General features: G+C 43.4%; 1 long non-coding RNA gene across 7 annotated transcripts in view; it reads left to right on the forward strand.

Moving 5' to 3' along the window:
- LOC149863062 (uncharacterized) overlaps positions 1–24,752 on the forward strand; it is a 110,501-nt gene that overhangs the window by 28,044 nt on the left and 57,705 nt on the right. For 4 of the 7 annotated variants that reach the window (XR_016442918.1, XR_016442920.1, XR_016442917.1 and 1 more), the window contains one exon: positions 20,264–20,453. The exons of 1 other annotated variant lie outside the window; for it this stretch is intronic. This is a non-coding gene — a long non-coding RNA (uncharacterized LOC149863062). The remainder of the gene's footprint in view (positions 1–20,263; positions 20,454–24,752) is intronic. 2 more of the 7 variants (XR_016442919.1, XR_016442922.1) reach the window with 1 other exon arrangement.

Here is a 24,752-nt window from a genome sequence, read left to right on the forward strand (position 1 = left end):
TAGTCAGAGGCAGCAGGGGGGTGGGAGATTGTTTCTGCCCGGGCTTCAGTGGTGGAGCCTGCCCCGGCAGCAGGCAGTTCCCAAAGGCAAAGAAACAATGTCCTCCTGCCCCAGGAGCATGATCGCAGAGCTGGGGCTGCAAGATCCATCTCTCTCAGTCCAGGTTCCATGGTTGCAGGGCCGGGACTGGGAGGTCATCTCCCATCCTGAGCCCCACAGTCATTGGGTCAGTGCTGGGAGTTACTTATCTCCTAGCCCAAGCCCTGTGGTCACAGGACCCAGGCTGGGAGATCCTTATCTCCCAGAACCAGCTCCGGGGTCACTGGGCTGGCACTGGGAGATCCTTCTTATCCATCTCCCAGTGCTGAGAGATCCTTTTAGACCAAGGATTTCCCACCACCAGCCCAGTGATCATGGAGCTGGTGCTGGGAGATAAGGATCTCAGCCCTGTGATCACAGTGTGGGGGCTGGGAACTCCCTGCTGCTGGAGCAGGGGGACATTGTCCCTGCCCAGGCTCCAGTGGCAGAACCCAGCCTGACAGCAGGCAGCTCCCAAGCAGGGAGCAATCTCCCAGTCCCTGCTGTCTTCTGTTCCCCCAGGCTAGTACCCAGGGGAGCTGAGAACCCCCACAGCTGCTGCAGGGGCCAGCTGCAGGGAGTGGGAGCAGTTTGCTACTAGGACAAGGATAGGCAATTATTTTTGGAGGAGGGCTGCTTACCAAGTTCTGACAAGCCATCGAGGGCTGTGCAGGTATCCCCACCCCCTTGGCAGGTGCCCCACCCCCTGGTCACCATTTTGGGACCTGAAGTCCTGCCCCCTAACCCCTGACCTTTGGCACCAGAAGTCTCTCCTTCGTCCACTGGAATTACTCCTTTCACCAAGGGAGTTTTCTATCTGTGAACCAGAAAAATACCAAATTATAGTCTAAAAATCAAACATATTACAAAATTCATTAATATCATTAAAAAAAACCTCCTGATTTTTATGTGTTTGTGTAGTGTACAAATGGTGATAGTATAATAGCTTAAAATGAAGTCTTACTCTTGTATATTGTGAGAGGATTTGGGTGAGGATTTAGGTATAGGTTTGTGGGTATATGAGTGTGCAGGAGGGTGTGTGGGGGGGTGATTGGGGATGGATAGGTTTGGGGGTGTGGGTGTGTGGAGGTGTGTGGCTGGGGAGGGTTGTGACTTGTGTAGAGGGGGAGGTTGCTCACAGCCTTCCCCCCACCGACCCCTGCAGCAGGCAGAGCCCCCACCAGCACTCCTGCGAGTCCGGGCTCTGAACTCTTGCCGCTTCTGGACCTGGGGCACCAGCATGGGCCCTGTGCTCCCACTTGCTGCCACTTTTCCCCCCATCTGCCACCACTGCCCTTCTTATGCCACTTCTCCAGCTCCCCCCAGCTCCCCTCTTTACCCCCCCACTGGCCATTCCAGCTCCCCCTTTTGCCCCCCCACCAGGTTGGCCATGTCCCAGCTGCTTCTGCAGTTTTGGCACTGCAGCTTGGAGCTATGTGGTGCCAGAGAGGCTGGCTAGAAGTGGGTGGACAGGCAGGGGGGAGCAGGGAAATAGCTGCATCAGGTGAGGTGAAGGGGGCAGCGAGTGGGTGCATGGAGTGCAGTGACAACTGGGCAGGAATGAGTAGCCTGCGCCGGTACACCAAGGCCAGCACCATTGGGACCTAGAGTGGAGTGGTAGGAGCACGGAGTCCGGGCTGCCAGCCCCCGTCACCCCACATATTTTCTGCTATATGTGTCAGGGTGTTTTTAAACTTTCCCAGAGGCATTGGGTGATGCCTACTGCTAAGGTTGGGAACTTTAACTGGGGTGTGCCAGTTCTTCTACTAGGAGCCAAGCTGGAAGTCCCTGGCTATAGGGTCTTGCCCTTTTGCTCAGAGTCAGACTAATTACTATATTAGGGGTCAGGAAGGAATTTTACCTGGTGGTCAGATTGGTATGGACTGTGGGGCTTTTTCCTTTCTCCGTAGTGGGGGGCATGGCCTTTCACCTGGGACCTCCTGACTTTATACTGACAACGTTTTATAGAAGTGGGACATGGTTCCCTTGCTTTACCTGTTTCAAGTTAGGGTGTTAGGTTTATGTTGGGTCTGGGTTGATGGTCATCTTATGTAGACTTCAGATGATGGTTTGTATGGGATGGCTTGGATAGGGATGATCCTACCTCAGGCAGGAGGTTGGACTACATGACCTCTGGAGGTCCCTGCCAGCTCTACTTCTCTATGACTCTATGGCACTTTCACCAAACTTTGGGTTTTATTTGCTAATTTAACCACAGAATGAATTCCAGACAATATTTAGTAAAAAGCTTGCAATACATTCAGGAATAATTTAAAGGTAATGCAAGTTAATGAAATGAGCATAAATGAAAAAAATACAGCAATGTAGGAAATGAAGTGTCCTCTTCTTAGTTAAAGTGTCCTTTCCCTACTTAACATGAACAATTGATCAAAACAAATGCTGAAAATTCAATCAATCTTGACTACAAAGAGAGATCAAAATGAACTGGAAGAGGCTCGGTCTGTATGCCTGACACCCTTTGATTTGTAATAGGCATAATTTTTTAGGCATGGAAAGGTGAATGTCTTTTCGAAACACTGTGCAGAAGCCTTGCTATCAGGCTCTCATACTGAAAGTGAAAAAAAACAGGATTAAATGACAGAAAGGACAGTAAAGCCCCCTGAGGTCAACTGTATACATACCAAGTAACAGCCGTATGATTTCTCAGAGCTATTTACCAAAGAATCCAACTGAAGTGTGTGGTCGCTCTAATAACTGCTACATCATGCAATATTCTCTCTGTTCCGAAGCGTAGTTCTTTCAGTGGAAGTACAGATATCAATATTTCATATAAACTTCCTACAAATGCTATTTAATTTGTTGTACAGGGCAAAAGATATCCCATATGAATAAGGAAATCATTTTCCCAGCAAAGCTCGTTTAACAGATCAATAAAACCTGGGAATATGGAAAATGAGAGCAAGGACAGCTGCCGTGTATGCACCAATCTTGTTCAAACCTATATTTTATTTTTACAAAGGGGCTACAAAAATGGCTGCTATAAACATTTTATCTGAGAAGACTTTGAATGAATACTAGGTTTAAATCCATGGAGACTAAAAGAAAAATAAAACTTTAAATAACTGTATAATGCATTTGGAAAAGTATTGGCAAATATACGACTTGCTAACTCAACAGATTTGTCCCCTTGAGCATGTATTGAGAGTTAAGTCTCCTGACTTGACTTAAGCTTTTACTAGTTTGAACTCAGGTTAGCACTGCAGAGAGAACTCTGCAGTGACTGATTTAGCTTCTGAGTCAAAAGAAAGGTTCACTAATTCAAGCAAGTGTTGGGACAGGCCCTAGAAGAGACAGTGCATACCTCATCAATAGAATTGCCAATCAGATTCTTCCAGAATCCACTGCTAGTGATGCTCGAGACAGAAAGAATATGGTTTGGCTTTCAGATCTCCGGCTGAGTTTGCAGGGCAGATAGATAAAAATACCTCCATCATATGTGAGCATTCCTTCCCCCAGATGTATTTATAATCTGAGCACATTTTACCTGCATGAAAGTAAATAAAAGTAAACTTGAAACCCCACAATGTCTTTTTTGCTGAGTCCCATTTTAACCATTACCCTTAGACGCTACTAAGAACACTTAAAATGCAAGGGTCCACAAGTTAAAACTCATTAATTAGTGCTAAGTGCCTTCTAAGCATCTCTTGTAACTTTAGGCAAGGGTTAACTTTGAACTGTATCATTTGGATCTCGTTAGGGTAATTTCAGTCTTCTCCACGGAGATAAAATGAGCAACTTGCAGTCCTCCAGCATCCCAGGATGCACCACTTTGAGCCCCTTCTACTGCTCCCTCCCCGCTAAGCAGAGACAGAGCCCAAGTATCCTGGGTCCTAGCCATACCCCTACTCACCAACCCTATAGTGGCAAGTCAGAGCTGTGCGGGCAAAAAATGGTACTAACTCTTAGTAGACAGCTGCTTACAGAACGATCTACCTGTAGCTCCGCTTAACATTTCACAGATTTAGTATGGTAAGTATGTAAGTATGACATGCAATGTAATTCTCAGGTGGAAACCATTATTAAGAAACACAGTTTCAAAGAGGTCCTATAACCATGTTGCAGAGTGCATGCATTGGTATGCACGTGGCACCTCACATTTAACTATGAAGACAAGTGTTTCTCACCCAGATCAGTCCCTCTTTATTTGTACCAACAATAATCCAGTCGTTATGCTCATTGACAATATGGGGATTCTAGGAGGGGTTCTTTTGACTCTTGGCCTTATGACGTTGGAGTTTGAGAGAGAGAAAAATAACTCAGCAGAACTGACAGGTCAAAGTGTGCTTAGAGCCGATTTATACCAAGAGCTGAACATAAAAATCAAAGTATAGCTGACTGGGGCAGGCCTTCAGGAGTCTTTGTGGGCCCCTAAGGATGTGACTTAAATGCACAAAAGCAAGGTCATTTTCTGTTAATGAGGCATCTCTGTCTCCATCTATAAATCACCCTAATGTGCCTGCATATTGCGGTTTACATTATAAAATAACCAGTATGCTGAGAAACTAATAGAGAAGAATAATGCTGCAGTAAGCAGTATAGGTTAAGCTGTGATTAAATAAAATGCCCTCCCTGGCCAATGCCACTTTAAGGGCCCAATCTCCCAAGTGCTCAGTATTTTCTGGCAGATATTGATTTCCTTGAGGTCCCATGGGGAATGAGCATCTTCTAAGAGTTGCTCAACTTCTTAAATAATCAGGTCTTGTAAAAGAAACTAGATTTTTGTTATCATGACAAATAGAAGCAGATTTTTTTTCTGGACACCATCTGCCTGGTGTTCAGTGAAAATCAATGGAGAAGCTATGCAATATCTCCGTGGCTGGATGGTCTGCTTGGTTAAGTGAGAACCTGATTCTGCTGGCCTTGAAACAGGAGGCATGGCAGGGTATGGAAAAGCACGTAAGAAAAGAAAGGACTAGGTAAAATATATTGGCTAGAAATAGCCACACACCTCATTGTGCCTTGGAGGTTTTGGGACTTTGCCTTGCATGCTTTGCCTTGGAGCTGTTCTGCTTTGTCCATAGGCTAACCTGTAGTGACCGTAGGAGTAGTGGTATACAAGTAATTTTAACTGATTTGGCTGCCTCAGCTGGTGGAACTAGGTAATATAACCTATAATATTTATTTATCCTGAATATAGACCACTAGTAGAGAACCAATATCTGACTTCAGAGATCACTGAGGCATTGCAATACACTATTTTAAAATAGTCACATTGACAGAATGTGCTGTGCCATATTTTGGTATCTAGTAGGCAGATGCATGTTCTCCAGGCATATTCCAGGTGTAAACTTCTAAACAGAATGGGCAACTCAAAGTAATCAAAATAAAATTACTTAACTGGTGTGCTTTATTTAAAAATTGATTTTTTCTGGAAAAAGGCCGAAGAGAGATTGTTAGGTAGCCATAGCCCCACAGGAATAGAAGTATGAGTATAATATATACAAGGACCCAAGGGTAAGATTATTTCAGGATAATACACCCTTTAGGATTTTAAATTGTATCCAAAGCAATCAAACCTGTTACCATAGCATTTATTTTAATGCACAGATAAATTTGTAGCTCTTGTTTATATGGCTCATCCTCTGGAGGCACTAATATGATTCCCTTTAAAACTCCAGTTAATGAGAAAATAATGGAGAATTGTAGATATAAGCAAATTTTTCTCACTGTCACTGTCATCATCTTTTATACAGCCAGAGGGCTCTCTGAAAGTATAAGTTGGATTTATTTTATGTACCACAAAACCTTTAACAATCTTTCTTTACACTGATCTTTCTCTGATGCCAGCCTAAAGCCAAAAAACTTATCGTCTAAACACATTTCTAAATCAGTACATCATCCATAAATCTTAACTTATCCCTAATAGGAAATTTAAAATGGTAACTCTTAAAACTTCACCTTGGCAACATACATTCTCATTTTATTGGCTTTCTTGGGCTGAAGTCTCTGATGAGATACTGTATGTGGCCAGGGAATAGGGATTGCATATCAGTTGCTGAGTGTAGTGAACTGTGTAATGAAGCCATGTTTGTTTACTTTCCTTTGTATATAGCACTGCAGTGACTCTCCAGGCATTTTCAGCTGTTTGATGATTTCTTTTTAGCTCATCACTTATCCTAATCCTTTTGGAACAATCTGTGAACTCCAGTCAGTCTCATGGAATTCCACGAGGCTCTTACTAATGTAATGGTGAGCTGTTGACATAAGCAACTCTGATAGAAGCTGGCTCTGAGCAACAGTGATGCAGTGCACCTGGGAAATTATATATACATGCCATTATATGCATATAAAACATTATAGGGATTGGATATTGCATTACTAACTCCACTCACATTGGATTTCTCTGTCTGTACCACAAATGGCTTGGACATGTAAAACAGGAGACGAGTGTTCAGTGCATTCCTACTGGATTGCAATAGGCACTGAAATAACTCCTTTCTTTGGGGCACACAGCTATTTAGTCTTGCCTGGGAAATATCACAGAGCTGTATCCTGTGAGTGTCTGCCTTTCGGAGTGATCTCATGGACAGGGGAGTGCACAAACTGCTCTGTCTCTTTCTGGGGATAGCATCCACTCTTCCTAGATGCCGTGTATCTACAGAAGGTGGGGGATAAAGGGCAGAGCAATTGCCTTGCCTAGACTTTTCCCTTCACCGTTTCCTCTAAGACAGCATGCACTTCCACACATTAATGACTGATTAATTACTTTCAGAACAGTAAGAGTACTTCTGCCCATCTCTTACATGGTTTTCCCTTTCCGGTTCACTGTATACTTATTTGAAGGCCAAATAGAAACTACTTCCTGTGCTAGGAGGTAGGTCCATAGTGGGTGCCTGTACACAAGCGTGGAAGCTGATCTGACATGCTGTAATTACAGCACATTGGAGCAGACTCAATCAAGTCTGTTCGAGTGTGGTAATTACTGCATTCCAGCCAGCCTTTGCTTCTCATGTATCACCATCCCTATGCTTCAAAATGGCCACAGGGGCACTTAATCTCAAGCTTGTTGAATGAGCTTTAGATAAAGCACCCCCTGTGGCCATTTTGAAGCGTGAGGGTGCTGATACACAAGATGCCCTGGGCACCTTAATTACAGCGCCTCTCAGGATCCCCTTGGAATCCAGTCTGAAGGGGAAAGGAGTCCGAGAAAGCTAGTTGTACCTTAAAGAAACCTTACGGAGGGCACAAGAACAAACCATCCCAATGTGTAGAAAAAATAGCAAATGTGGCAAGCGACCAGCTTGGCTTAGCAGAGAACTCTTTGGTGAGCTGAAACACAGAAGGGAAGCTTACAAGAAGTAAACAAGCAACTTGGGAGGAGTATAAGAATATTGCATACACTTGCAGGGATGAACTCAGGCAGGCCAAAGCGCAATTGGAATTGCGGCTAGCAAGGAATATGAAGGGTAACAAGAAGGGTTTCTACTAGGGCTGCGTGAAGTGCCAGTTGCTGATTCAATTCAGAGGAGATTTGGCCTGTTTCAGCGGCTGAATCTTCTAATCCGCATCAAATCAGAAGACCAATTAATTTCTCTGAATTGAATCAAATTCACAGAGATTTGGAGAGATTCAGAGAGATTCAATGATTTGGCCATAGAAAGAGCTTTATATGTTTTTTCTGTGTACCACGAGGTACCAGGTGTGGCTCGTGAATGCTGAGATGGTGGGGCAGATGGAGCATCTCACAGGAACATGGTGGGAGCCCCTTGCATGCTCAGCGGTAAAACCGGAAGCGGACCAGAAGTACTTCCAATCCACTTTCGGGTTAGCCACGGAGCATGTGGAGGACCCCTCCTGCCCCCCGGCTTCGCAAGTGGTGCCTCCTGGGTCTGGGGGGCACCTGTGTCTCCCCCCATGGCCAATCACTGAGCTGGGGGAGAGGCACAAGGCGGGTACTTCCGGTCCACTTCTGGGTCCACCGCTGAGCGTACTGGGGACTCCCCCATGCTCCCATGGGATGCTCCATCCACCCCACCATCTCAGCATTCACGAGCTACGTACCTTGAGGTACATAGAAAAAACATATAAAACTGTGTCTATGGCTGAATCGCTGATTCTTCAAATCAGAATTGAATCTTCAGATTCAGACGTGACTGAATCGAATCAGGACATTGATTTGAATCAGCTAATCGAATCACTGTCCCCCAAATCGGGCTGAATCTGAATCCGAATCGAATACTACCCACTTTGCACACCCCTAATTTCGACAAGTCTGTTAGCAACAAGAAGGAGGTAAGGGAAAGAATGGGAGAGGCAACCTAGTGACAGATGACGAGGAAAAGGCTGAAGTATTCAATGCCTTTTTTACCTCAGACTTCACAGGCAAGGTCAGCTGCCAGATTACTGCACAGGGCAGCACAGTTTGGAGAGGAGGTGACTGATGAAAGAATAGGTTAGGGACTATTTAGAAAAGCTGGATGTGCACAGGTCTATGAGGCCAGATGCGATGCATCTGAGGGTGCTGAGGGAGTTGGCTGATGTGATTGCAGAGCTGCTGGCCATTATCTTTGAAAACTTGTGGCAATCAGGGGAGGTCCTGGATGATTGGATAAGGACAAATATAGTGCCCATCCTCAAGAAAGGGAAGAACCACAGAGCGGTCGGTCTCACCTCAGTCTCCAGAAAGACCAGGTCCTCAAAGAATCGATTTCTAAGTTTTTGGAAAAGAAGTGACTGATCATCAACAGTCAGCATAGATTTAAAAAGGACAAGTCATGCCAGACCAAAGTGATTGCCTTGTATGATGATATTGTTCTGTGCATGTGGGGAAAGCAGTGGGCATAATGACTTTAGCAAGGTTTTGATACAGTCTCCAACAGCATTCTTGCAAGCAAGCTAAGGTGGCATGTGTTGGATGAAGGGACTGTAAGCTATAGAGAAAGCTGGATGGAGCGTTGGGTTCAATGGGTAGTAATTAATGGCTCAATGTTTAGGTGGCAGCCAGTATCAAGCGGAGTGCCCCGATGTCGGTCCTGGGGCTGGTTTTCTTCAATATCTTCATTAATGAGCTGCAAGCTGGGTTCCTTCAGCAAATTTGCAGATCACACCAAGCTGGGGGATGTAGTAGATACACGGGAGGATAGGGCTAGGATTCAGAGTGACCTAGACAAATTGGAGAATTGGGCCAAATGAAATTTCATGAGGTTCAATGAAGACAAGTGCAAAGTCCTGCACTTAGGTTGGAACAATTCTATGCATTGCTACAGCCTGGGGACTGACTGGCTAAGCAGCAGCTCCGCTGAAAAGGACCTAGGGGTTACAGTAGACAATACGGTAACTATGAACCAGCAATGTGCCCTTGCTGTCAAGAAGGCTAACAGCATACAAGGCTATATTAGTAGAAGCATTGCCAGCAGATTGAGAGAAGTAATTATTCTTCTCTGTTCTGCACTGGTGAGGCCAAATCTGGAGTACTATAGAAAGGATGTGGACAAGTTGGAGAGAGTCCAGAAAAGAGCAATGAAAATGGTTTGGGGGCCCATGACTTCTGAGGAGAGGCCAAGGGAACTAAGTTTTATTTAGTCTGCAGAAGAGAAGACTGAGGGGTGATACGATAGCAGCCTGTAACTACTTGAATGGTGATTCCAAAGAGGATGGAGCTAGACTGTTCTCAGATGCCAAAACAAGGAGTAATGGTCTAAGTTGCAGCAAGGGAGGTTTAAGTTGGATATTAGGAAAAACTTTCTCACTAGGAGGGTAGTGAAGCACTGGAACAGGTTACCTAGAGAGGTGGTGGAATCTCTGGAGGTTTTGGAAACCTTTGGAGGTTTTTAAGGCCCGGCTTGACAAAGCCTTGGCTGGGATGATCTAGTTGAGGATGATCCGGCTTGAGCGGGGGGTTAGAATAGATAACCTCCTGAGGCTGCTTCCAACCCTAATTTTCTATGATTTTATGATTCTAAATTAAATTTCCTCTGCCCCAGCCCTGTAGCATGTGTATAGATGCCCAGTAATATTCATGTAAATTGTTGGAATGGTTGGACTAATCCTAGCAGTAAAAATGTTGCCACTGACTTCGCCTAGGGCAGCATCAAACACAAAACATGATTATTTTTAGGGTACTTTCTTCTCAAATAGTTGAGTTTCACTATATTTTAAGAAAGTGGCACAGATTACAATTTGCATATTACAAACAACTTCAGCAGGTTGCTACTGGAAAAAAAGAAAGCCATTCAAGAAGCTAACCAAAATGCTGATCTTCCCTGTTAAAAGTTTGTTCTCAAAGAAACAAAGGAATAGTGTTATATTCCTTCTGGACTCATTCCTACTCAGAGACGCCCAGAATGGAGTGCTGCTGAAAAACCCTGTCTTTCATTTTCAGCTAATGATAAGACTGTGACCATTTCTTCCAGATGAAGTCCTTGCCACTACATTTCACATATGTATCTCTTTCAAAATCTATCATTTCTCCTCACTCAAACTGAGTGTACGTAAGAGCTACTAGTTTAGGTTCTAGTAAATATAACACTTACCACCTCTCAGTTGTTCAGCTTGCTTTCAAATAGTTCTGTCTCAGTCTTGACCCTTCTGCTTATGGGCTTCCAATCCTCTCTCACACTGCTCCTTTTGTCTTCTGCTTCACTCCTCCTTCCGTCTCAATTGCAGACTTCGTATTCTCCTTTTCCTCATGTCTCATTTACCCTGTTTCCTCCATTGTTCATCTCATGGAGGGTTCCTCTGAATCTTGCTGGGTCCATCCTGTTTGAAGTTCACTGTTCTACTCAAGTTGGGGTGTAAACTCCTAGGGCCACTGGCCTATTTGATGTGCCAGGGGTCATGGGCTTAGGCCCATCACCCCCCCCCCCCCCCGTAAGCCTTCCTTAATAGGGGAGGCCACTGGGGACACAGCAACTGATTTTTTGGGATAACTAAAAAGAAAACAGGAATGGGAGTGAAGTCATAAGTTAATAACAAGGAATCTGGAAGGAGACACCGAGCAGAGCACACCGGCCAATGCCCCCTGCCCACTGCCCCCTGAACAAGACGAGAGATGCCAAGCAGTGAAATCCTTCTCAGAGACATGAGCAGAGGAGTGACAGGAAGACAGTCCAACATTTGCCTGGGTTTCCCCCAGCAAGAGCCTCCTTCCCAGACTTATAGATGGCCAGCTTGTCCAGATCCAGGAGGAGCTTTACCAGGAGGCCCCAGGGCTTGGTGGATCAGCAGGAGGTTCTGGAGGAGGCAGAAGAGGGGCTGCACCTTGGTGCCCTCAAGGCAAGCATGTGCCAGGGTCTCCGTCTGTTGGCAAAAGGGGCAGGTGTTGGGGGTGCCTATAAAGTGCTCCAGACACACCTGTGGTGATGGCTGTGTGGAAGAGTTACCAGATGAGGTCCCTGGTGGCTTGTCGGATCAAGATGGAATAGACTTGTCTACCCCCTCTCATAGGCTGGTCCACCACTTGATGTCAGGGTGGGATTAAAGGACGGGAGAATGGATGGTGCAGAGCATGAGTGTGTAGAGCTGGCAGCATTGGGCTGTTTGGAGGTGGACCAAATGGGTCCTAGGGCCATAGGATTTGCCTTTTTTGTGGTTGTAAAGCACAATGTTCACTCAAGACACTATAAATAAGTGACAGAAAAGATAACGAACAGGTGTAGCATGTAAGGTTTTCTAGAGGGCATAGTTAGCTGTCAGTTCCAATCACTTGAGACACTCAGTCTCAACCCACGTTTAAGTATTTATTCTGCTTTGTTATTATAATTGTCCTTTGTACTTAATAGACACAGGAGAACATGGCTGCAGCTAACTGGTAATCAGAATGTTAATGTTCTTATTCAGATAGTTAATCTGTGGGTAAGTGTGTGTGTGGTGGCAGTCTTCCTACTTCTTGCATTGTTTATGGACCAGGCAAACCTTGTTCCCTTAGTACGTCCAGGCAAGAGCCAGAGTTATCTCTCCCTACCTTCATGCACCAACCAGCATAAGTACGTAGTTGTTGAAACGATGTACAAGTAGGTACCTTGCTTCTGCCTCCTGGAGCTCCAGGGTCAGGTGCTAGAGTGCTGCGAATGCCTCAGAGCTTCCCTTGGACTAGTGCAGTTCCTCATTAGTCCCAGTACAGGGCTGTGAATGGCAGGACCTCTGACTACCATTAAGCTCTTATTCCCATTGATATATCTCCCATAGACTTCAATAGGCACAGTGCTGCAGCAAGAAACCATTTATGAAACAAGTCAAGAAAGAGTGTATCAGAGACAATATTTCGTTTTTAAAGCCACTGAGAAATGTAAGTGGAATTGTCTCTAATGCCAAGAGAAACAAGACTGCAAGTCTGCAATCATGAGTGTTTAAAACAGAAATATGATGTGACTGAGCTAACTAAGATTTAGATAATCTAGGAAACAGGCAGCACATATTAAAAGGGCCAGTGGAGAGGATTTAATAAAAGGTTGAATTTAATGACTTCTCTAATTCCCAGTGAACCTAGCAGTGTGAGCTTCCCTGGTCACCTAACAACCACCAGATTGCTGTGCTGCTGCTAACCCATACAGCACTAAACCTCCTGTTTTGCAGCAGTATTTTCATTAATTCCATATGTCTGACACAGTTGGAATCAGACATAGTATATACCTCTGGGATCTGTTTGGGAAACCCATTCAAATTTTTCTTCAGACAGTTTTATTTTGAATTATTTTATATTTCAAATTGCTTTTGAATAAGATTTATATTTGAAAGAATCTCAAGGGATTATGCGGTTTTAGCTATAATGCTGGACTCCTAGAAAAGAGCAGCTCTTGAGTAACTTGCATTTAAACAGAATCCAAATTTAGTCATGTTTTTTTTACCTAATATGCATATCCACTTGGTCTAATATGTACATACATTGGGCTAGATTCTCTTCCACTAATTAGATGCATCAGTAGATTTAAGATACCTAAGTGTGAGTCTGTTGCATTCTGCTTGAGTCCCTGAAAAACTGTTAATATGAATGGTAGCTTTTTTCTGTTTTCTTTTGTCTTATTTGTCCAAAGAATATGGCAGAGGCATAGTGAACTCTTTCAGCACCTATACATGAGGGAAAGGGATTATGATAGCCAAAGAAGAGTGGAGGAGGGGTTGTAGTAAGTAGGTAAGCAGTCTTACCTGATGGAGCTCTGCTGATGTCTCAATTGGGAATAATTTGCCCTTAATATTCAACTACATTTTCCCCTGAAACCCATTCATTTTAGTTATGTTTCTATGTCCTTCCCCAAAGCATTCTTTACTTCCTTGGTGCATCCTCTCAAATACTTATATATAAGTATAGATATTGGTCTTGCTTGACCAATCTCGTTTCCTTCTACGACCAGGTGACCTATCACCTGGACAAGGGAGAAGAGATTGATGTCATATATCTTGACTTCAAAAAAGCCTTTGATCTGGTATCCCATGATCACCCCTTGGTGAAACTGGCCAATTGTGGCCTTCAGTCCACCATGATCCACTGGCTGGAAAATTGGCTCTGTGGTCAGACCTAGAGAGTAGTAATTGATGGAAGTCACTCATCACAGTGTCCTGTGACCAGTGAGGTCCCCCAAGGCTCTGTCCTTGGACCCATATTGTTCAACATCTTCATTAATGATGTGGACATTGGAGTCAGAAGTGGACTGGCCAAGTTCACCGATGACACCAAACTTTTGGGCAAAGCATCCATACCTGAAGACAGGTGAATGATCCAGGCCGACCTGGACAGGCTCAGAAAAGTGGTCGGACGAGAACCTGATGGTGTTTAACACTGAAAAATGCAAGGTTCTCCACCTTGGGAGGAAAAACCTGCAGCATCCTTATAGGCTCGGCAGTGCTACGCTAGCTAGCACTACGGAAGAAAGAGATTTGGGGGTCATCATTGACCACAAGATGAACATGAGCCTGCAATGCAATGCTACGGCTAGTAAAGCGACCAAAACACTGGCTTTCATCCATAGATGCTTCTCAAGCAAATCCCGGGACATCATTCTCCCCTTATACTCAGCCTTGGTGAGGCCGCAGCTGGAGTACTGCATCCAGTTTTGGGCTCCACAATTCAAAAACGATGTGGAGAAGCTTGGGAGAGTCCAGAGGAGAGCCACGCACATGACCAGAGGTTGGGAAAACAGACCTTACGAGGGCAGGCTGAGAGCCATGGGGCTCTTTAGCCTGGAAAAGCCGGCTCAGGGGCCCAGGGGTGATCTGATGGCCACTTATAATTTTATCGGGGTGACCACCAGTATCTGGGGGAACGTTTTCTCACCAGAGCACCCCAAGGGATGAGGAGGTCGAATGGTCATAAACTACTGCGAGACCGTTTCAGGCTGGACTTAAGGAAGAATTTCTTTACTGTCTGAGCCCCCAAGGTCTGGAACAGCCTGTCATCGGAGGAGGTTCAAGCACCTACACTGAACACCTTCAAGAGCAAATTGGATGCTTATCTTGCTGGGATCCTGTGACCCCAGCTGACTTCCTGCCCCTTGGGTTGGGAGCTGGACTCAATGATCTTCCGAGGTCCCTTCCAGCCCTAATGTCTATGAAATCTATGAAATAATTAATAAATGTTATCTCCTCATTATAGTCTAGGTAAATTACATACATTAGAGATATTTCTTGACTCTTTTGTTTCTATATCATAAATGATATGATTCAAGCATCTGAATCAATGTACTGAACTTCCTATGGTTTGTCTATATCTGATTCTGTCTTATGCATGGTATGTAGAATTTGTATACAAATATGGTCTCACCAGAGAAGCATTAGAAAACAAAAATTGCTATTGTTGCATTATTGTGTTTTTTTTACTTTTCCTCAAAATCTGCATTTGACTATATATGGACAGGCCCCTGCACTGACATAGAACTATGAAGATTTCTATACAGGTTCCTTTGAACTAAGTCATCTGACAAAATTGAGGCTTTAATGAATAAGATCAAGGAAATGAAACATAAACACGTGCCTAAGACCTCTGCTGAACTGCAGGCTGTAACAGAAGACCCTAGCCCTGTTACAGAGAAGAGGAAGCCAGGTAAGAAAAGGCAGCAGGGTCCCTTTAAGCCCCAAACCTTTGTAGCCCAAAGAAGCAGAGAATCACCTGCTGTAAGGAGAGATGCTGCCTGCATGGCCAGGGCAGAAGAGATCCCTGCTGTCAGTGGAAGCTACTAGATGGACAGGAGGAGGTAGAGGGACCCCAGAGGAAAGATGCCAGATCCTGGGCTGTGGGGCACAAATTTGCAAAGCTCAGCCAATGGTTGGCCAGCTGCAGGAGCAAGCAGAGGAAAGAGAGAACGAGATTGACCATGCCTGTGTCCAAAAAGCCCAGTCAGCTGACCAAGTGGGCATGGCTGACTGAGATAGCAACTCTTCCCAGGCCAGAGGGAGGGTGTTAGCCACTGTGGTAGTGGGGGGCAGAACTGTACAGGTGAGGATGGACCACCCAGGAGAGCTGCTGCCTCAGAGGAGGCACTTCTATCAACCAAGAATGAAAGAGTGAGTGCTTAGAAAGTACTGAGGTTCTTTTTTCCCTTTATCTCTCTCTCTTTTTTAATTTGATTTAATTTTTTGTGCATCAGAGGGTCCTGGGAAGGGGATACAAAGAATTGAGCATGGTTATGTTCAGTCCAAGGGAGCACAAGGGAGAGACAGGAGCCTAAGCTTAGGCTGGTGTGAAGCAGGTAGTATTCGCTGCATGGGGGGGCTCTGCCATGGGCCCCCATACCGCACCCGCTCTCCCAGTCACAGCAAAAAAACAAACTCCACACTCCACAGCTACTGCTAGGCAGGGGGGCAATCCCTGCTGCCCCCCACTGCCCCATGCTGTGTGGGAGTGCTCTTCCACAAGCCCCCAGAAGCCATGATGGCTGCTGCATCATCCAGTGAGTGCAGGGCATTTTTATTTTTATTTTTTTAACAGTCAGGATGCTGGGGCTGGGCGGGGCAGGTGGGGATTGGGAGTGCTCAGGGGGCTGGGGGAGGAGGCAGAGGGTGGGTCCTGGTGGGGGTCCCTTCCCTCCTCCTACAGCCCCCAACTTATAGGCATGGAGTCCAGGTTCAGCTCCCTGTGGTGGTGAGCAGAGATTGCCCTAATCTCTGCATCTCTCTGAAGCTTTCCAAAGGTCTCCAAATCTTTCTTGAATCAATTCAGAGAGCTTTGAATTGATTCAGACCTTTTTATTGGTCTCCTGATTCAATTCAGATTTGGAGATTCGGCCACTGAATTGGGCTGAATCTCCTCCGAATCAAATCAGCACCCGAAGCTTTGCACAGGCCTACTTACATATGCCCAAGAACTATTTGTGATAACACCAGAAAGGTCCAGTAGAGTGATGTATTCTGAGGATCATAGACTGTGTATGAGAGCCCAGTGTGGGCTGGTTTTCAGGTTGGTTTTTTTTTTCTTTTTTTCTGCTCATGACAGTAGTAACATTTGGTGAACTGGGGCAGATGTGAGGGGAAGCAAGGAGGGTACAGAATGCAGTGCCCAGTGCACTTTGATCTTTTCTGGTGTTTTTTTTCTTTTTGGACTTATTTTGAAGGTTTTGGGGTGAGAGATCTGGGAGGGGGCCAGAGCCCAGACTGGCTAAAGCTCAGACAAAATGGAGAACTAAGATGGACAGGAGTGTGGCAGGGTTGGGCATTCACCCACTGGCAGGAAAGCGGGGGGTGGGGGCAGGAGAAAAAGAGAGGGAGCGTCACCCCACACTGCCCAATCAAACCTGGGGCCAGGGACAGGATAGGGAGACAAGATACTTATGGCTTAGGCTTAGGTTTCCTAAAGGCAGTCTCTCAAGAAAACATCTCAAGTAACACCAAGACATGGCAGGAAAGAGAGACAGAGAAAGGGGCTAGGCTAGGGGATCAGAGTAGGTAGTTAGTTACCATCCCACCACAAAGGGGACACGCTGGAGGACCACCCCCTTACACAGACATATATATGCCATTTTGTGGTTCAACATTAGAATATGGAAACCATTCTGGAAACTTCTTTTGACAGGAAAAGCTCAAGTGACTGTCAGACTGATCACAAAGAAAGAAGTTAATATTTAATTTGCAAGTTCATAGAAAAACTAAGACTGTCTTAATCTTTTCTAATCACAGACATTTTATTTGAAATGAAAAAGTGTCTGCTTTACATTTATTATAAAGGCAAGAAAACAAACAGCAATCTCAGTAATACATATATAAGGCCTAACAATATGGAATAGACATCTATCAGTGATAGAATAGACATATGTTGAAATCTGGCCCCTTGGAAATCAATAGGAGATTTGTCATCAATTTGGATGAGGCCAGGTTGTCACCCTTGTGTGATTGTTTACATGGCTATACTTGTATAATAATCTATTCAGGGACAATGCAGTAAGTTCATTTACAATACGATCCTGAATGAATCACCTTGTTCTGCCCCCTAATACCTTTCCATTTGAACTACCTTCCGAATCTGGGAACAATTCTCAGAGATTTTCCATTTCTTTAAATTACCTCCCACCTATTTGAATCTCTTCTCACAAACTATGGGACTTCCCTTTCAAATTATAATGATCTGTCTTTTAATAGGAAATAAGTAGGACCAGCCACAGAGGTAAAGTCAAATAGCTCTTGTTATATATGCTTTATGCCACTTAAAAGAAGACAATGATAGCATTTATCCCATGGCTTAACGGTGGCCATTTCTTCCTTCTAAATGTCGTGAAATACAGAGCCCTAACTTCATGACTTGATTCTATATAGAGAAGTTATTTTAGATTACCCATAGAGGTTTCTAAAATGTGTTTGATTTTTTCTTTTCTCCAAGGCCTACAGAGTTGGATTTATGGTTCAAAGACACATTACAACAAAAGAGATCCAAGGCACAGAGGATTTGAATAGCAGGGCAGCTCTCCACTGGGCAGCCATGACATAGGAAGCAGTGTTGATGCAGTGGTGAAACCAGTCACCTCAGAAGTTGTGGTGATGTGATCAGCTGTCACTGTTGTGGCAACAATTTTTCCATCCCCTCACAAAGGTGGCACCTGGGGCTGTTGCCCCAATCAATGACAGGCATAATCCCCCCTTAGTTATGCCACTGAAGGAGATCAAAAAACAGACAAATACCATTTAAAAAAAAATATTTGTGACATTGTAATACATACAGCATACACCAAACTCCTTCATTGTATGAAATAGAGGCATCACTTGTTCCTGTTTAAGATCACATCAATAATTCACTTATGGCTTCCCAACTCATGAGTAATGCAGCCATCGTACCAGTAACATTATATCACACTGCAACATATTTTAAAAGCACACGTGCACACATGCATGTGCACACATGCAGACATGCAAACACATAGTACTTCTAAAATGATTGCACAGAGAGCAGCCTTTCTGAACGGAGGACTAGCAGATAATGAGGAAGTGTGCAGCTGGATACAGAAAGATTCGAGTTATATAAATACACAGGCAAATGCATGTTGATTGCTGCTCCATGCTGATAAATGTAGCCTATTGAAATCTTGGAGAAGAGAAAATGTCTGCTAAATGGAATGGTGCTGCAGAATACTAACCAGGAAAGAGATTTCAACATTATTGTAAGGAAATCCCCAAAGCCTTTACTGTGCTGCTTCAATATGCAGCTGTAGCGTGCACAGGACAAACAGAATGCTGTGTAGAGAAATAAATATAATTCAAAGGAGATGGTTGCAAAGGCTAATAGATTTTTTAGACCCAATTTGCCTATGGTATAACTTTGCCAATATAATTGGTATTATCTCAGTGATGACTTCGATGCATAGCACACAGCATTGCCATTACAGCTGGCTAAATGGTATTCATCTAATACAAAATAAGGTGACTTTGATGTGGGGGTGTTGTTTTGCTAATCTTTTGGAAACACCTTTGTGTTTGTAAATATATTTGCTTTGCGAAAATATTCACAGAAAGCCTGAATGGGTATTTGATAATCTATAGGTTAACTGCAAAGCATCTTTGGCTAATATTAGAGAGTAGGTTTTCAGATACAGAAAATAGTCACTCAAATCACATTACTTTGTTTCTTTTCTATGACTCGATGAATTACCTTTTGAAAATATCAGTGCCGAGTATTCTACTTCCAGTAGAAATAACTAATTTTAAACAAACATTGCTTCGCAGTAATCCAAACGTTTGCCAGCAACAAACATGATTATAAATCTGTAGTCTAAATTTTTCTTAAGTTAATAGTATAACTTAATGTTTTCCTTACAAAGGAACTTTTTAGCTCTAAATGTAAATTTCTACTCACAGAATATTAAAAATATTAACAAAATCATTAATATTCTTCTTTGAAATGTTTTCTTTTTTCTAACTGCTTGTCATTTTAAAAAATTATGTTGAAGAGGGAGACTGATATTCAGCATCTCTTTAATGAGGTCCCTTATACAGTAATGGCAATGGCCTTGGGAGACCTGGATTCACTTTCCTGCTCTGCCCTGTGTGACTCTTCCTATATGACTCTAGACAAGCAATGTTATACAGGATGTTTAGCACAAACAGGGGAAGTACTTTTTTACCTGGCATAGTTAATTTGTGGAACTCACTGACACAACATTGCAGAGGCAGATAGTATAATCAAGTTCAAAGAGATTAGCCAAATTTATGGAGGGTAGGGACATTCAGAGCTATTAAACAGAACAGCCAGAGATGTATCCTCTGACATCCCTAAACAAATAATGGCAGATGAAAAAAGGGTATGATATGGGATGGGTTTTACTAAACATTGACATGTTCATAAACTTTCCCGCTAATGCATTTATTCCTTGCTACTGTTAGAGACAGATACTGAATTAGATGGCCTCACCTGGTATGGCACATCTTATGTTATCTTCTCTCTGCCCCTCCATTTCCTGTCTAGAAAGTGGGGTCAACAGCATTTCAGGGTTGCTCTGAGGATAAATATATAGGAAATGTCGAATCCTCAGATATCAGGATAATGGTGGTCCTATGACTGGTAAGATATAGGTCTGTTTAGCTGCAAAGTTCTGTGTGGATAAAAATATGAATATGAACCCGGACCCAAATTTTGCAGCTGGTTCACTCTGTACCAAACACAGTTCCCTATGTTCCAACCTTGCCTGCAGCAAAAGCAGACCCTGATTTTAACAAGTTTGCTATTTATAATGAAATGCATAAATATTTAAAAATCATAAATAGCGTATGTTTTTCTGTGATATTTCTAACCTTATTATTGGGGTTTTTTCAGAAATTTTAAATGACAGCACCATGAAAATAGAAGGCAGGACCAGACCAGAAAGCTCTTACCATCAACAGTAATTTGTGCAGGCCTGTGGGACTCAGGAAACTTCTGAGTTTAGAAAAGCAGTTGCAGCACCTAAACAAGGTTATGGAATGGAGCTTCAATAAGTCACATAAAGTAAGAAGATATAAATATCGTAAGTGATAACAGGTTTTTTAATCAAAGTTAAGATAAAGAAGTGGATTTTGCTTGTATTTTAACTGTACTTAGTAAGTGTTAAGGTGCGTGTGTAACACCACCCTTCCATGGTTCTATACTGATTGAATTCACGATTTGTCTTCTTTGTTTACCAGGAGACCATACCGTGCCTGAAGTTACACATGCATCATATTAAATTTGTGGAATGTTAAGTGGCGTTAAAGTTAGAAAGTGCTGTGAGTTGTTACATTTAAAGGTTAATACCATTTCGTGCCTACGCAGCTCTGACTTGCCACTAGGGGTAGGGCCAGAAATCATACATAAACTAGTATAAGTGATCAGAAACCAGCTCAAAACTGTAACACAACATAACATAACATAACATAACAACATAACATGTTCAGTGCACATAAACTGTTTTCAAAATGGCCAAAACCAGTTTAAGGTGAACCTGGATGGCTGTAGTATCAGACTTAACTGATTTTGGTTAAATTGGTTTAATGAAATTCTGTTGCAGATCCCCTCCAGATTCAAGTTAACTCATGATTTCCCAGCATCCCAGGATGCTTTATACCTACCCTGCAACCCCCGCCATAGGATGGGTGGGCTAGCCTTGGCCCAAGATGTCTGTCCCAGCCAGGTAGGGAAACATGTTTTAGCACCCCCCGGCTTTTGACCCGGGCCACTGCAGCCATGTGTCTCATTTCTGGAATCAAAAATGAATGTCTGTTCACTTGCTTGTTGTTTCAGTCTATACAGTTTAGATTAACCTGCAGAGATTGAATCAATTCAGCCTCAGGTATTTTGATTGTCTGTATTTAGCCTAGAGGGCTAAGAAGTAGGGACATGGCTATGAGCCAGGATACCTGGGATCTATCCCTGCTGTGGCAGAGGGGGTGAAAAGTCTGGGAGCTTTGCATGCTGGGATGCTAGAAACCTACAAAGTTCTCATTTTATCTCCATGAGGCAGACTGAAGTTACCTTAGCACAACCTAAGTAGCATGGTCAAAGTAACCCTTGTCTGAAGTGGCCTAACACTGAAACTCTCAGAGGGGACTTAACATGAATTAATGAGCTTTAACATGTGGACACTCGTCTTTCAAGTGCCTTTAGTATGGTTCAAGTATCAAGTGTAACTATGGCCTAAGAAACATAAAGACATGTAATAACTTTATAATTACTTTAGAATACGTTGCAATTATGTTACTTAACTATGTTATTACTGCCAGATTTTTTTTTTAAGGATAAACAAACATTAAGTTTACATCTTTGTGTTTTTGAGGGTTTTATCTTCTGAGCAATTGTGAAGAAAAAGAACAACTTATTCTTTTAAAGAAAAAAGCTGAAGTGTGTTGGAGCACTGGAGAGAAATTAAGGCATTTATGAACTTATCCATTTAAACACCATTATTCCCTGTGATAACAAGTAGCAGAGATGCTAATACACTGTCAAATATTTCCCAAGGTTCGCAGTTCAGGGACACATTGCTTTTGCAAGTTGTCTGAAAGATTAATTTGGTATGTTTGAGAAAATGGGCGTGGGAAAAATTGCTTTCCTGCAACTGTTACCATATGGGCAACCCCTACTGACATTGGCTTCAGCGTTTTTCAATGAATATTTTCACACGTGTAAGAATTACACAAGTGGGAACAAGGGATGTGTACTTGGGGGAAAAGGAAATGAGAGAGAGAGGGACGGAAACAATTGCATAATTTTTCTCACATATAATTTATTACCATTATAAGTTCAAAATAGACTACATGCAAACTCAACACTATCTGACAGAGGCATAACAAAAGGAGTTGGTGTCCTGGGCAAACCCTGCAGGACAGCAAAGGGTTGTGGTTCCAAGGGGAGGGTGCACACTGGTCCTGAGAGGAAAAGACAGGTCCCACTGCTGAAAGCAGGGAGGGGTTGGTCTTACCCTTGCTGCAAACTGCTAAATAGTCTCCGGGGGGGTTTCTGATGCATGCCATGCCGGTCCTGGCTGCTGGTCCGAAAGCAGCAGCAGCCTGAGACTGTTTTGAAGTTCCCTGACAAAGGTCAGTTGTGGGGCTGCTCTTGCTGCCAGGGCACAGACTTTGCAGAGGGGGGGTTGATTCTCCTAACTACACTCACATCCAAAATTATGCTACAGCTGTCTAAGGCTGCTGGATAATAGAAGCACAGTATAGGGCACTTTAGCCATGAACGGCTTTGAGAAACACTCTCTTGAGAGGACATTGAGAGATCCTATAGAGCAGGCAAGTTCAGATGTGCACTTAAAAAGGTATACCGTGGTGTGTTGGAGCAGATATTCTCTTAACAATAGATCTCTCTTCACAAGAGATTTCTTTACAAGGGAAAACTTGGAACATTGTCTCTTTGTCCCTGTAAATCTTTTCTGCTGTAGCTTATCACACACATCATGATACCAATGCAGCCACCACAGCTCTGGGTGCTCTCCTCCTAAGGCTTTCTTGGGCCACGGTAGTGCCACGGATACCATCTTTTATATACATCCCCTGCTCATTTTCAAGCTGGTATGCGACACACTAGAAGGGATAATTGAAGTTTGTGCTGTCTTCCCTAATTAGTCCTTTGGGGTTTGATCTAGTAGTCTGAGCACACGCTTAAGAGCTCTCAAATACAGAGTTCTGATACATAGCAGCTCCAGGACTGCATGCCTCTGTAACCACATGTGACTCATTTCCCTCTCTGCCTCAGTTTCCCCATCTGTAAAACAGAGATAATACTTCCATGCTTCACTGTAGATTAAACCATTAAAGCTTGCACAGTGCTTTGACGATGGCAAAGCTCTCTATAAATGCTAACCTTTATTATTATCTGATTCTTTTTGTCTTCCCAGCTACCACTGCACCTTAAAGCTGTATCATTCCATTCTGAGAGGGAAACCAGTAGGCCAAACTCATAAAAATCAGAGATGGTTTGTGAAAATGAGTTATAAAGATCCCGAGAGCCATAAATATTAAAGTTATTGAATAAAAAATCTCCAGGACTTTAATCAAGGCACAATTGAAATATATATGTTTTTAATCTGACATTATTTTTAATCTCTTTTTAAATCCTAGCCCTTAATGAGGGATAATACTGGATTGAAGAGGACCAACGAGATTTATTGATACAAACTCAGAGAGATCACTGTAAATCAGGACAGTGGTGAAGTATGCCACTGCTGGCTTATGTTCTTTTCCTGCAAAAAGACAGGGATAAATGAATGAGTGTCTGAATGAATGACTGAATAGATGAATGAATGCATAATCAAATACATTAAAATACGTTGCCAACTTGTGGGGCTCACAGAGCAAAGGAACCCTTCAGGACCTTGCTATTAAAAAGAGTCAACAATGTCCCCACTTTTAATATAAATTAAAATCCTCTTTGCCCAATTCCTCTGGGTGTTTAATTTCAACTGAAGGTCTAAAAGGAGTTTTGCATTTGGAAAGACTGCAGGATCTGGCCTACTGTGCTATCAAATGTATAGTACTTTATAACATGATAATAAAGACACTGTCCTTCCTCCTCCTCACTCCAGATGATCTGAATGCCTCTTTTCTGAACCAGAACATTTTGTTCATTAAAAGTTGTATTATCTTCAGGGCAGCTTCAGACAGGCTGGTGAAACAACAAATACAAGCGGCCCTAAGCTGGAGTATGAGTGTGGTAGGATGGTGCCCCATTAGGGACAGCTTTTGCTGCTAGTGTGATGTTTATTGTACAGGCCTCGGTACCGTATGGTATGGCTTTCCAGCTGCTGTGAGCTAACTGAAAGCTTGGTGGTAAAAATAGCTTATGCCTCTTGGGAAATCAGGATGTCTTCGTCTTCCCATTTATCGCTAGCCTGAAGCACACCGAAGGTTCCCTTTTTTTCAGTCTAACAGGATCTCATGCCTGTACCTGATACATATGCTCGCTTTGGGCATATTTCCTGGGCTGTCTCCCTGGCTCCTCTCCTTCCTCCATAGGTCTGACCCTAGCATGACAGAGCAGTTTGCAGCAAATAGGGCAGAGAATCTGAACAGTGAAGTCCTACTGAACAACTTTGCAGAGGCCTCAGATGTATTCAAACCAGGCATTGTTTCCTTTTACATACTATAAATGCATTACCCCTAGGAGTAACTAGAAATAATGGGTACAAACTAGTGGAGAGTAGATTCAGGTTAGACATTAGGAAGAAATTTTTCACAGTAAGGGTGGCCAGAATCTGGAACGGGCTGCCAAGGGAGATGGTCCTATCACCTAACTTGGAGGTCTTCACAAGAAGGCTTGATAGACACTTGGCTGGAGTTGTCTGACC

Source organism: Crocodylus siamensis, chromosome 6, assembly GCF_052110815.1.
Source record: "Crocodylus siamensis isolate JL-2025a chromosome 6, ASM5211081v1, whole genome shotgun sequence".
Classification (NCBI taxonomy): domain Eukaryota; kingdom Metazoa; phylum Chordata; order Crocodylia; family Crocodylidae; genus Crocodylus; species Crocodylus siamensis.